Consider the following 12,811-nt stretch of genomic DNA (forward strand, 5'->3'; position numbering starts at 1 on the left):
TGGATAACCATGGTATTTTCATAGCATCAGCAGCAACTTTAGGCTCTGCCTTTTGACTTCTGTTCACAGCTTTTTCATTAACGTTTTTGTCTGATGATGAGTTTCATCTGCTGGAGACACTGGCTAATCAGCCTTGCTACCAATTGCTTCTGAAATTTACCAGCCATGTATTGAGATAGAGAAGCAAGTGACAGAGATGGTGCCACAAAGTTTTTTTTTCTTTCCTATTCCCAATTACTGAGTTAATGACCTGCCGGACTGGCCCAACCCTTAAATGACAAATTGGAATGTAAATATATTCCACTCTGTTGCATAATTTAAAATACATTCATTCAACATTATCTGAACATAGTAATTATTTTCAGCTGGCTGCCTTGGATTATTGGTTGGTATTTCAAGAAGCAAAACTGATTTCCACCAGGTTCACCAGCATCTGGTAGAATCTGGTCTGACCAGGCAGAGATTAAACTATTCTGCACAAATCGCTCTCTGCCTAGGCCCCAGCTCAGGAATTCAGAATTTGTTACTTTTGTCAATCTAAGCATTCAGTAGTTAGGATGGAGAATCGATTGAACATCAATAACCTTTGATTACTTTGTGCTTTCATGCAGCGACACTCTGAAGGAATCCCTGTTTGAGAAACTCTGCCAGCTTCAGTGTCACTTCACGTGGTTTCCACAGAAGGACAACACTGACTTCAGTGATATGAAGCTTAGATTACAAGATTCTATAAAACTTGGTGTCAAATATCAAGCCACATCCTACAACCAACTTGCTTTTGTAAACTGTCAGCAAGGCAACTATGAAGAAGCCATTCAAAATTTAAAGGAAGCGGAAAAGATTTGGAGAGAGAACCACAACAATGAATTTGAAAGAAGAAGCATCATCACCTATGGAAACTTTGCCTGGGTGCATTACCACATGGGACAGCTGACCGAGGCCCAGTCCTACCTGGACAAGCTGGAGATGATCTGTAAACCGCTCTGTGATGGCCCTCGCTATACAGCAATGACCCCTGAGGTGTATGGGGAGAAGGGATGGTCATTGTTAACTTTTGGTAGAAGTGTTTACTATGAGGAAGCAAAGGAATGTCTTGAGAAGGCTATGAAAGAAGATTCCAATAATGTGGAATGGACGATGGGCTATGCAACTGCTCTTTACCGTCTGGAAACATATTCTGGTGTTTCAGAGAATCAGGAGCGGAGTCAGTGTGTGAAGTATCTGCGACGGGTGCTGGAGCTTGATCCAGATGACGCAGTGGCCATGGTTATGTTGGCCCTAAAGCTGCAAGAGTTCAATGAAGCAGAGAAAGCAAATGAATTAGTTGAAGAAGCACTGAGGAAGACCCCAGATCTACCATATGTGCTTCGCTATGCAGCAAAGTTTTACAGACTAGGAGGAGATGTCGATATCGCAGTAGGCCTGTTGAAGAGAGCTTTAGAATTTACTCCATGCTCATCCTTCTTACACCACCAAATTGGTCAATGTTACAGGGGAAAACTGTTCACTCTGAAAAAGAAAGCAGACTACAACTACCCTGACAGAGCTGCATTGCAACAGAAAGCTGAGTTGATCAGTAAGAGCAAATATCACTTTGAAAAGGCATTTGAGCTGAAATCATCATTTATTCTTGCAAAACTGGATTTTGCAGGAATCTGCTTAGAAAATGAAGAAGTAGCCCGAGCAGAGGAGATCTACAACAGTCTGCTGAGCTCGAAGGATCTTGCTCCAGATAATAAGCAGGCACTAGATTTACAAGTTGGATTATTTGAACTGCATCACAAAAGATCTGAATCAAATGCCATCGTTTATTTTCTAGATGGACTTAAATTCCTGCATGGAAATAAACAATGGAAGCTCTGTTATAGCAACTTGAGAAAGATCTTAGGAAAACAAATTCAGCGAAATCCAAGAAACAGCAAAGCCTTTGGAATTCTTGGGATGGTGCATCTACTGGCTGGGGAGAAGGATGAGGCTGTTGAATGCTTTGAAAAGGCCTTGGAATTTGATCCTGGCAATGAAGAATATCTCAATGCTCTTTCTGAATTACGCCCTTCGACTTAGGCTCCAGATACCCAGAGAGATCCAGGGGAGTACTGTGACTGTGCAAAGCTTGCTCTGCAAGAAATTGGAATGACTTATAAAATTCTCAAATGACAAAGCAAAGAACTCAACTCCATTTTTTCTCAAATGAACCATAGCAAATTATGACCCAATTATGTGGAATGTTCTGGATTCCAATTTACACTTGAGGTTGATTACTATAAACTTTCCTTACTCTTACATTTTTTGCTGTTAATAATTCCATTCCAAGCAATTATAGTTTGTATGCAAAAATATTCCACATGATGTACAGTATATGTACAGTGTTGATTTACATTCCACACTAATGACTTAAATCTTCATGTAATTTACAGTGAAAAAGCACCAAAGTGGACTCAAAATGATAAAAATATTCATAGTCATAGTCATAGTCATAGTCATACTTTATTGATCCCGGGGGAAATTGGTTTTCGTTACAGTTGCACCATAAATAATAAATAGTAATAGAAATAGTAATAGAACCATAAATAGTTAAATAGTAATATGTAAATTATGCCAGTAAATTATGATCTGACCCTTCTTGTAGACAGCCTCAGTGTTCTTTGACCAGTCCAGTTTATTGTCAATACGTATCCCCAGGTATTTGTAATCCTCCACCATGTCCACACTCACCCCCGGATGGAAACAGGGGTCACCGGTGCCTTAGCTCTCCTCAGGTCTACCACCAGCTCCTTAGTCTTTTTCAAATATTTTGCTATAAAAGCTGAAAATTCTGATAACATTTAGCAGACTGTTCAGTATCCATAGCAGGGAAAACAGAGTTTATTTTTCAGACTGAAGATTAAGATGCTGCCTGACCTGTTGCGTGTTTTATTTCAGAATTTTACAATTAAGAATTTGGATTTCCAATGTTTGCAGTATACAAATAAAATTTTAATTTAAAATCTGATGGTCATTAATATATATTTTTCTTTCAATATTGTTAAATGAGCTGTAATATCAGAAACTGAGTGTAAAAGTAACCAATAAAATGTTATGATTTAATTCTCCAGACCGGTGGTGAGGTGTGAGTGATTTTCTTGTGCACACGATGGTGAACAGTATCAGTTCAAGCAACACTTAAGGAAGCTTCACTCCAGCCTTTAGTCCTGATAATACAGTTAACAATTCTAATTTCAGTAAGCAGAGCTGAGTGTTCCTGATTTGGTCTTCCCTTCATTAAGAAATCATTCGCAGATGTAATGCATGTCTTGCAGTCCATCTCATTCGTTTCATAATTGTGGTCTTGTACTCGTTGCCTGTCCCTTGACTTCTTCATCCCAGTCTGACCTGTTCACTGCTCTAGCAAAGTTCAATATAAGCTTGAGGAACAACACCTCATCCTCTGGATGGCCACATTACAGCCTTCAAGTGTCAGCAGAAAATTCAGATCGTTTATATTCCAGTTATTTCGATCTTGCATCTAACATTACATTCAGCTTTTACCCCCACTTCTCTGGTATTGCAGACTGCATTTGTGTTTTCCTGTTGCACCTCCTACAGACACAACAACATATTTATTAGTGCAGTTTATTTAGTTCCAATGCAATCTCTTTTCGTTTTATAAATACCAGACAATGTAGTTTTTGCCTACTACTTAACCTTAACCCTGCTATCCCTGGGGTGAACTTTGTAAGTTTTTGCTGCAGTTTGTGGCAGGGGTTCCCAACCTGGGATCCACATACCCCTCGGTTAATGACAAGTCTCCATGGCATAAAAAAAAGGTTGGGAACGCTTGCTTGATGACAAGGACATCCAGTCCTTGGTCCGGAGACCAAAACAATACTTCAAACAAAGTCTCATCAACACTATCAGCCTGTAAACATTGCCAGAAATTCCAATGGCAAAACAGACCTTTCATAATAATTGTAGACATGCTTCCTTGTTCTTTCATTCAGATTATCTCGTCATACCAGTTTTCCTTCGAACCAACTGTTGCACCTACATGTTGCTTTTCAGTGATGCAAGTACAAGCATAAACAGGATTCTTTGAACATCAACACAACTCAGCCTCGCGTGTTTTAAAAATACCCGTTGTTTCTGATTTTTCTGGTACTTCATATATCACCTGCCCTTCTACCTACGTCGGGTAGATTGGGAGACCTCTTCGATAAGCACCTATACTCCTTCCACCAGAAGAAGTGGGATCTCCTAGTGGCCGCACATTTTAATTCCACTTCTCAGTCCTATTTCGACATGTCAATCCATGTCGTGATGAGGCCGCACTCAGGTAGGAGGAGCAACACCTGAAATTCTGTCTGAGCAGCCTCCAACCTGAAGGCAAGAACATCTGTTTCTTGAACTTCTTAATGCCTCCTACTCTTTGCCATTCCCCATTCCCTTTTCCCTCTTACCCCTCTTTCACTTTATCACCTTACCTGTCCATCAGCACCCTGTGGTGCTCCTCGAGTCTTGATGAAGGGTCTCGGCCCAAAAAGTTGACTACACTATTTTCCATAGATGCTGCCTGGCCTGTTGAGTTCCTCCAGCATTTTGTGTGTGTTCCAGCATCCGCAGATATTCACTTGTTAGTGAAATGCTTCACTTTGTTAATAACCAACACCCCCAAGGATGTGCTGGGGGCATTCTGCAAGTGTCACCACACATTCCGGTGCAAATATGACATACCCGTCATGTTCAGCAGAACAAAAGACAACACATCAGGCAATGAAACAACAGCAGTAATACTAGCCTCATTCCTGCCTCCCACCTCCCTCCTACTATGCAAATGTAACCAGGTGACTGAACATGAATTTAATGGAATAACATGAATGTGTTTATCACTGTTCATGTAGCATGAGCAAGGAGAATTCATTTCAGGGCCATGTTTTATTTTATTTATTTCCATACTGGTTACGTAACTAATTGATGCACAAGTATGTGAACCGAAATTAAGCTGAGATTGTAACAGCAGGAACAGTGTTTTTTTAAAATTCATGTTGTTGTTTCTGTTTTGAAACCCTCTTTCTGCATTAAAACATCTAAAACAGATAAAGGAATGAAAGACCCAAAAAAGTATTTGTTGTCCTGGATGTGTATCCTTCTTGGCTGCAAAACAAAAATCTCAGGCAGATATTTATAGCTGGACTGCCTTAGACTTTTGCACAGTACTGTATTTATCAACGTGGAGTAGAAGGATAATGATGCACTATCAATTTCTCCAAAAGACTGGAAGTAGAGTAAATACTGAAAGGCTTTTATTAACAGTAAATGGACACATGTCCATGCTGAGTATCTGTCCTGGACTGAGGGAGGAGCAGTGACACAATCGCCTTTATTCAGGGGTCTGTGGGAGGAGCCACAGGGGCAGTCAGCAGAGGGGCGAATCCAGACAGGTAACCCAGTTACAACATATATATATGGTTACCACAGTGAGATTCTATGTTGGGAATGGTGAAGATAGTGTGCTGGGGGAGGGATATGGGGCAGGTGGCAGAGCATGAGTGCCGGGGTGGAGAGTGGAGTGAGTTCAACTACAAGATAGAATTCAAGAGGACAACTAATCATGGAAATGGTGATGGACTGTCCCCTATGTGAGGGTGTATTCTGGCATGGTTAGAGCATTGGCTGATTGGTAGGAGGCAGCGAGTGGGAATAAAAGGATCCTTGTCTGGTTGCTGCCAGTGACTGGTGGTATTCTGCAGGGGTCGATGTTGGGACCACTTCTTTTTATGCTGTATATCAATGATTTAGACAATGGAATAGATGGCTTTGTTACCAAGTTTGCAGATAACAACAAAGATTGGTGGAGGGGCAGGTATTCTTGAGGAAACAGGTAAGCTACAGAAGGACGTAGACAGATTAGGAGATTGGGCAAGGAAGTGGCAAATGAAATACAATGTTGGAAAATGCATGGTCATGCACTTTGGTGGTAGAAATAAATATACAGACTATTTTTAAATGGGGGGAATACCCAGGAACCTGAGATGCAATGGGACTTGGGAGTCCTTGTGAAGGACACTGTAAAGGTTAACTTGCAGGTTGAGTCGGTGGTGAGGAAAGTAAGTGCAATGTTAGCATTCATTTCAAGAGGTCTTGAATATAAGAGCAAGGAGGTGATGCTGAGGCTTTATAAAGAACTGAGGAAGCCTCACCTTGAGTATTGTAAACAGATTTGAGCACCTCATCTAAGATGAAAATGTGATGACTTTGTAGAGTATTCAGAGGTGGTTCACAAGGATGATTCTGGGAATGACAGGGTTATCATACGAGGAACATTTGATGTCTCTGGGTCTGGACTCACTGGAATTTAGAAGTTTGAAGGGGGATCTCACTGAAACCTTTTGAATGTTGAAAGGCCTAGGCAGAGTAGATGTGGAAAGGATGTTTTCCATGGTGGGGAGCCTAGGACAAGAGGGCAGAGTCTCAGGGTAGAGGGGCATCCATTTAAAACAGAGAAGCGGAGAGATTTCTTTAGCCTGAGGATGGTGATTTTGTGAAATTTGTTAGCACAGGCCGCTATGGAGGTCACGTTGTTGGGTGTATTTAAGGCAGAGGTTCTCAACTGGACATGACATCAAGGGTTACAGGGAGATGGCTGAGAAATGGGATTGATGAGGGGAGAAAAGGGTCAAACATGATTAAATGGTGGAGCAGACTCGATGGGCCAGATGGCCTAATTCTGCTCCTATGTCTTATGGTTTTTTGTTACACTCATATTAAGAAGATGGGGATAACTAAGGACAGGGTAGGTCCACTAAGGAGTAAAGAAGGGAATTGTGCTTTGTATCTGAGAAGTGTCTAAGGTACTAAATAAGTACTTGTACTGATCTTTACAAAGGAATAAACTTTGAGGATAATGAAGCCAGAATGGAACATACAAATGTGCTGGAATACTCGGAGGTTAAGGAGGTAGTGCTAGCTCTTCTTCAGTAAAGCATTAAAGTGGATAAGTTCCAGGGACCTGACGGCTTATCTTTCCAGTACATTGAAAGAAGCAAGTGAAGAGATTCCTGGGGTTTTGACAAAGATCTTTGTGTCCTCACGAGCACTGGACAAAGCCTCAATGATTGGAGAGTAACAAATATTGTGCTCTATTCAAGGAAATATATCGGGATAATTCAGATAATTATAGGCCACTTGGCTTCATGTCAGTGGTAGGGAGAATGTTGGAGAGCACTCTGAGGCATAGGAGTTATGCACATTTAGAAGGGCCTGGCCTGCTCAGGGACAGTCATAATGGCTTTGAGCTGGGGAGGTCATGCCTTACACATCTGAAAGAGATTTTTGAGGAAGTAACAAAGGAACATGATGAGGGTAAGTCAGTGGACATCATCTGCCTGGTTTTAAGTAAGACATTTGATCAGGGCCCTCATGGTAAGTTGAATCTCATGTTATGTTGATGCAGAAGATAAAAATGCTTGTGATCCAGGGTGAATTGGAAGTGTAGGTTCAGAACTGAAATGTTATATTGTAATCCACTTGGATGCATCCACATCAGGAATCACCAATGATTTCTTGTTTTGGCAGTGACAGCCATGTCTCATAAATGAATTAAAAAAGATTGAAAGAAATTCCATTGTTCCAGAAACATGACACAAATACATCTCTGTATATTCCTTACCTCTATGACTTGACCTGTCTTACATCTCCTGTTGTATTAGTATTTCCAATGATAAAGAGTTTATTTTGACTAACACACACAAAATGCTGGAGGAACTCAGGAGGTTAGGCAGCATCTATGCAAAAGAACAAACAGTCAATGTTTCAGGCTGAGACCCTTGATCAGGTCTCATACTCTCAATGGCCACTTTATTAGGTACACCTGTACACCGGCCCATCAAAGCAAATCAAATCTATTTAGCCAATCATATGATATCTTGTTACAGAATTCTAACAAGGGGAATTATTATTCTCAACATTTGCAAAACTCATCCAATCCAAAGTTGAATCCACATCCCTCCAGTGTCTTCTCCAGTTTTCCCAAACTGATGGCACTTGCCTTGGGATGTCTTGAATATCTTTTGTATAATTTATATATAATTTCTATTTTCCTTTGTGTTTGTTGTATAATCTTTGTGTATGCTTTTGCCTTAGTGCTGTCATTTTGATGTTGACCCTGTTATCTCCTCTGTTGTAAGTACGTTTCTTCATAGTCACTTAAGATTCACAGTTTCTGATTTAAGTGGTTGGCAATTTGCCCAACAAGCTTCTTTTTCCTAAGATAATTGCGAAAAAAAGACTCTGCTAATTTTGATAACCATTGTAATGTTTTTCATTTTCAATTTCCGAGTGATCTTGGTTTCTGTTTTGTTATTGTTGTGCTTGGTCTCCCAGGCTATTTTTTGTTTGACCTTTTCCCATAATTCCTCTTTCATTTGATGTTGTGCTTGGCCTCTTCAGTAGTCAACACATGGAGGAGGAGGAGCTTAGGAGAACAATGGCACCTAATGGAGACTCCTTCGCTTGCATCTTCGGAATCAGCTCTAATACTATGTTTAAAATCTCTATTGCTCCCTTCCAGGGTTCTTTTGAAGACCGTTGACATGCTGATTTTGATGCTACGTGGGAATGGGACCCGCTCTCGGGGTCTAACAATTGGCCACTGCTCAATATGCCAAGCACGCCCTCACGGTTCCAGGATTTTGTGCTCCGGAGGTGGGCGGAATTGAGTTCAGTGCTGCCACAGAGATTGGTGTGTTGTGGGAGACGGAAGATCGAAAGCCGCATGCCAGCTGCTGGCTGTGTGCCCACAGATCCAAGTTCTTCAGGCACAGAGCTCGGAAAAAGCAATGCAATAGACTTTTAACATCATAAATCAGCGAGTTGTTTGTTATGTCTCCCTTCTCGCTGTGAAGTGGGGACACCTCATTTCCCTTATTAAGGAGAGAGAAACCCTGTGGTATGTCGAATTACTGGGTGAACGAGTAATCTTTGGGATACTCCAAGTCTCTGTTTATATCGATGCTTTGATGCGCGCTTGAGGGCTCAGTGGGGGGCGCTGACACATTTTTGCTGTTGCAGGAGGGGGAATCGTTGCTTTGCTATTGCTTATGCATGGGTGGGGGGAGCTGGGGGTCGGTCTTTGGAGTTCTAAACTCTCATTCATTCTTTTGGGCACTCTGTTTTCGTTGATGTTTGCGAAGAAAAAGAATTTCAGGATGTATAGTGCATAAATTTCTCTGACATTAAATGTACCTTTGAAACATTTGGATGTTTCATCCTTGCTGATAGAAATCAGTTGTGCATGATGTTCTTTTCACATTCCCCCCAAACACCGATAGTAAACATCAAATGCATTTAGATTATTATGTCAGCAGCCTGTTCCAGTACTTAGACAGTCAGCTTTATAGAAATCTAGCACTTTTACAGCGGTTTTGGTTTCTCCTTCCAAACACCCATGATGCAACCAATCATAGTGTAAACATCAGAAGGTTGTAGAGACTTAGAATTTCTACAGTGAACATCACCAATGGTTTGTCCTGGTCCAATACAGAGATGCCATGGCTAAGGAAGCTCACCAGTGCCTCTACTTTTGAGAATTGTGGACACAGCTCAGCACCTGACTGAAAACCATCCTTCTATCCCATGATTCTGTCAACACTTCTCATTGCCTCAGTAAAGCAGCCAGCATTATCAGAGACCCTGCACACACCACAGACATTCTTTCTTCCTCCCCCACCACCCCTCCACTGGTCAAAAGTTGCAAAAGCCCCAAGGCGTGTGCTATCAGGCTCAAGGACAAGTTCTATTATTTATTATTTATTGAGATGCAACAGGCAATAGGCCATCCCTTCCCGTCGAACCAAACTGCCCAGCAACCCCCCGATTTAATCCGAGCCTGATCATGGGACAATATTACATTGAGCATTAACCCAACAACTGGTACATCCTTGGACTGTGGGTGGAAGCCAGAGCACCTGGAGAAAACGCACATGGTCAGAGAAAGAATGTACCACTTCCTTTCCGGTAATGATGGGAATTGAACCTGGGTAATCTGTATTGCAAAGCCTCCTGCTAAACACTATGCTACCGTACTGCTCTAAGACTTTTAAATGGTTCCCTGGTATGAGAATATGGACTCTTGACCTGGCAACCTGCCTCGCTATGTCTTTGCACTGCACATTCCTACTAGAAACTTTATTTCTAGTATTGAGCATCAGCAATAGCTTGTCTTGGTCTCACCACTTACACAAATAAAGACGGACAAACAACTGAATCCATCGAAAGATTCAGTTCATTGAGTTCATCACAGTTGCGGACACTGGTCAGTTGGAAGAGACCTTGCAAGGGAGCCTCACCTGTTGGTTGTCCTGATCTCCTCCTCCTCCTCTTCTTTCTCCTCAATAAAATCCTTAATAACTGAGATCTCCCTTGGGATGACCAGTGTCCTAGATTCCACACTCAGGGAAGTGGTTGCTGTGCTAGAATGAGTACTGGAAAGCACCGTTGGAAAACCTGTTAGCTCAAAGCATGTTCAGTAATGTTTGAGAAAACCCTGATTAATCCAATCCCCTGAGGCCTCAAATGAGCATTTCAGGCCCTCCTTAAAACGGAGTGGTCCGGATATTATGAAATGATCAAATCATATCCAGCTTAATGGCATGGGAATTTGTCCAGTGGGAGACCTGGGCAACAGTCAATCCATTTCCATATATTAAAAAATAACATATAACATTTTCACAAACAACAGGAATTCTGCAGATGCTGGAAATTCAAGCAACACACATCAAAGTTGCTGGTGAATGCAGCAGGCCAGGCAGCATCTCTAGGAAGAGGTGCAGTTGACGTTTCAGGCCGAGACCCTTTGTCAGGACTAGAAACATTTTCCACAGGATTCCCCAATTCATCCAATTCTTTAGCTAAGTTCTGACTTTCTTCAGCTGTTTCTTTTATGATGTCTGAAAGTGAAGAAGTGCAACGCAATGTTAGCTCACAAGTTTTGTCCCATGGTATCATTGAACAGTTTACTGGTTGTTGCTCTCAACTCTCTCAGAAATACTTGGTTCATCACTGATCATTTTCACTCCCTGGGCTCTCCCTCCCAATGGGCGTTGATCGTAGTTCACACACCCATTGGAGTCCAGAATTTCCCCCTGCATTTTCCATTCTCTCTCTTTCTAATTCCCCATTCTTCTCCCTTAAACCTCACTCTCTTCTCTTGCTGCAGAAAAACTCCATCACAGAGCCTTCACAACCTCCTTTTCTTCTTCCATTCATCTCTTTCTCCTCAGTCAGCTCAGTCCTGATTTCAGAGATATCTCAATGAAAAGATTCCATTCTGACTTCAAAGGTGAGCCCAATGTTGGAGACTCTCTGTTCCTGAATTTTCATACGTTCTTTACTCAACTCTCTGCAGCACCTGCTTGTTACGTCAATGCCGGTGATGTCTCCAAGTCACAACTCCACTGAGCAGAACTAGGGAAAGCAAGGAGACAGGGAGGAGATAGTTACAGAGAGAGTGCAATAGTGTAGTAACAGAGGGTTAAAGTCTGAACTCTCCTGGATTGTGTGAGGCAGTGTTTGAGAGAGATATCAAATAATTCTGTGAATCTTTGGTCCTTCAAAGACTGTTGAGATTATTATTCTAAAATCTATTCTTCACACTAACTAGTAGCATGTAAAAGGATTAAATATGGGTGATGTTGCAATGTAACCTTACGTACCTGTTTTAATGATAGTAGATTATCATGACCAATTCTATCGTCAAGGTAAGTTTCAGGTTCGAGTTTCGTTTTCCATTTCACTCTCAGTCAATGAATCATACCACTCAGCCCAACGCCCAGACTGTAAAAGCCATCAGAAATCCTCACATTGAACAGTCACGTAGTTTTTCCCGCCCTGTGAAGTGTAGCCAGAATCCCAAACAGCAGCATGAGCTGAGTAACCCATTCCTTTTCCATGATGTTATTAGACGTCAGGGCATTCTCAGAAAAATACAGTAATCTCAGCATGGATGACCGGATCAACATATTTATTGTGATCTGTCTATGGATCTGCAGACATCTGGGAAAGGGGTTAGTGACCAATTGGGGTAAGGATTTGGGATCTGAACCCCAGTTTGCGATTTGGGAACTTTACTCGATCCTGGGAATTCAGACTACTGGGAGATAGTGGGGGAGGCCAGGAACAGGAGAGCACTCACTTTTTTCAACCCAGGAAATGATGATTTGAAGCAAGGTTTCTGAATTGGAAAGAATTAATGAGGCGAGACAGCCGAATGCTACAGTGATTTTTGGGTTTAGATCATTTGCATTTAGCAAATGGCTTTGGCTACTGGTCTTCTGTTTCTTGAAAATGTATTGTGGATTTAATTTGGAAGAATGCATTCCTAGAAGCTGTGAATCCCAGTTCACAGATCTGCTGGCGTCTGTGGGATGGATGCGAATCAGAAGGTCTGAAGTTTGTATGTAGCTTCAAAAGAAAACATTGTCTATACTTTGTAAATATGGAACTGTCCTTTGTGTTTAGCAAGTAAATATTGAGCCCATAGTTGGGGATGCAGACCTTTCCACCGAGAGCATCTCCATATGATGCTTGCCGTTCCTTGTTTTGCCAAATAAAGAAGCTGCTTTGTATCTACCAGTAACTCTCAGATATGGCCCTTGTGGCAAAAGGGATCGGGGGTATGGAGAGAAGGCAGGTACAGGATTCTGAGTTGGATGATCAGCCATGATCATACTGAATGGCGGTGCAGGCTCGAAGGGCCGAGTGGCCTACTCCTGCGCCTATTTTCTATGTTTCTATGTTTCTCTCCAGTGATTTCATTCACACAGCAATACTCAAAAAG

General features: G+C 41.8%; 1 pseudogene; it reads left to right on the top strand.

Annotated features, from left to right (window-relative positions):
* The first annotated feature begins 606 nt into the window (after positions 1 to 606).
* On the top strand, positions 607 to 2,064 carry LOC140185930 (interferon-induced protein with tetratricopeptide repeats 5 pseudogene; annotated as a pseudogene).
* Positions 2,065 to 12,811: the final 10,747 nt, after the last annotated feature.

This window comes from Mobula birostris, chromosome 21 (genome assembly GCF_030028105.1).
Source record: "Mobula birostris isolate sMobBir1 chromosome 21, sMobBir1.hap1, whole genome shotgun sequence".
Taxonomy (NCBI): Eukaryota; Metazoa; Chordata; class Chondrichthyes; order Myliobatiformes; family Myliobatidae; genus Mobula; species Mobula birostris.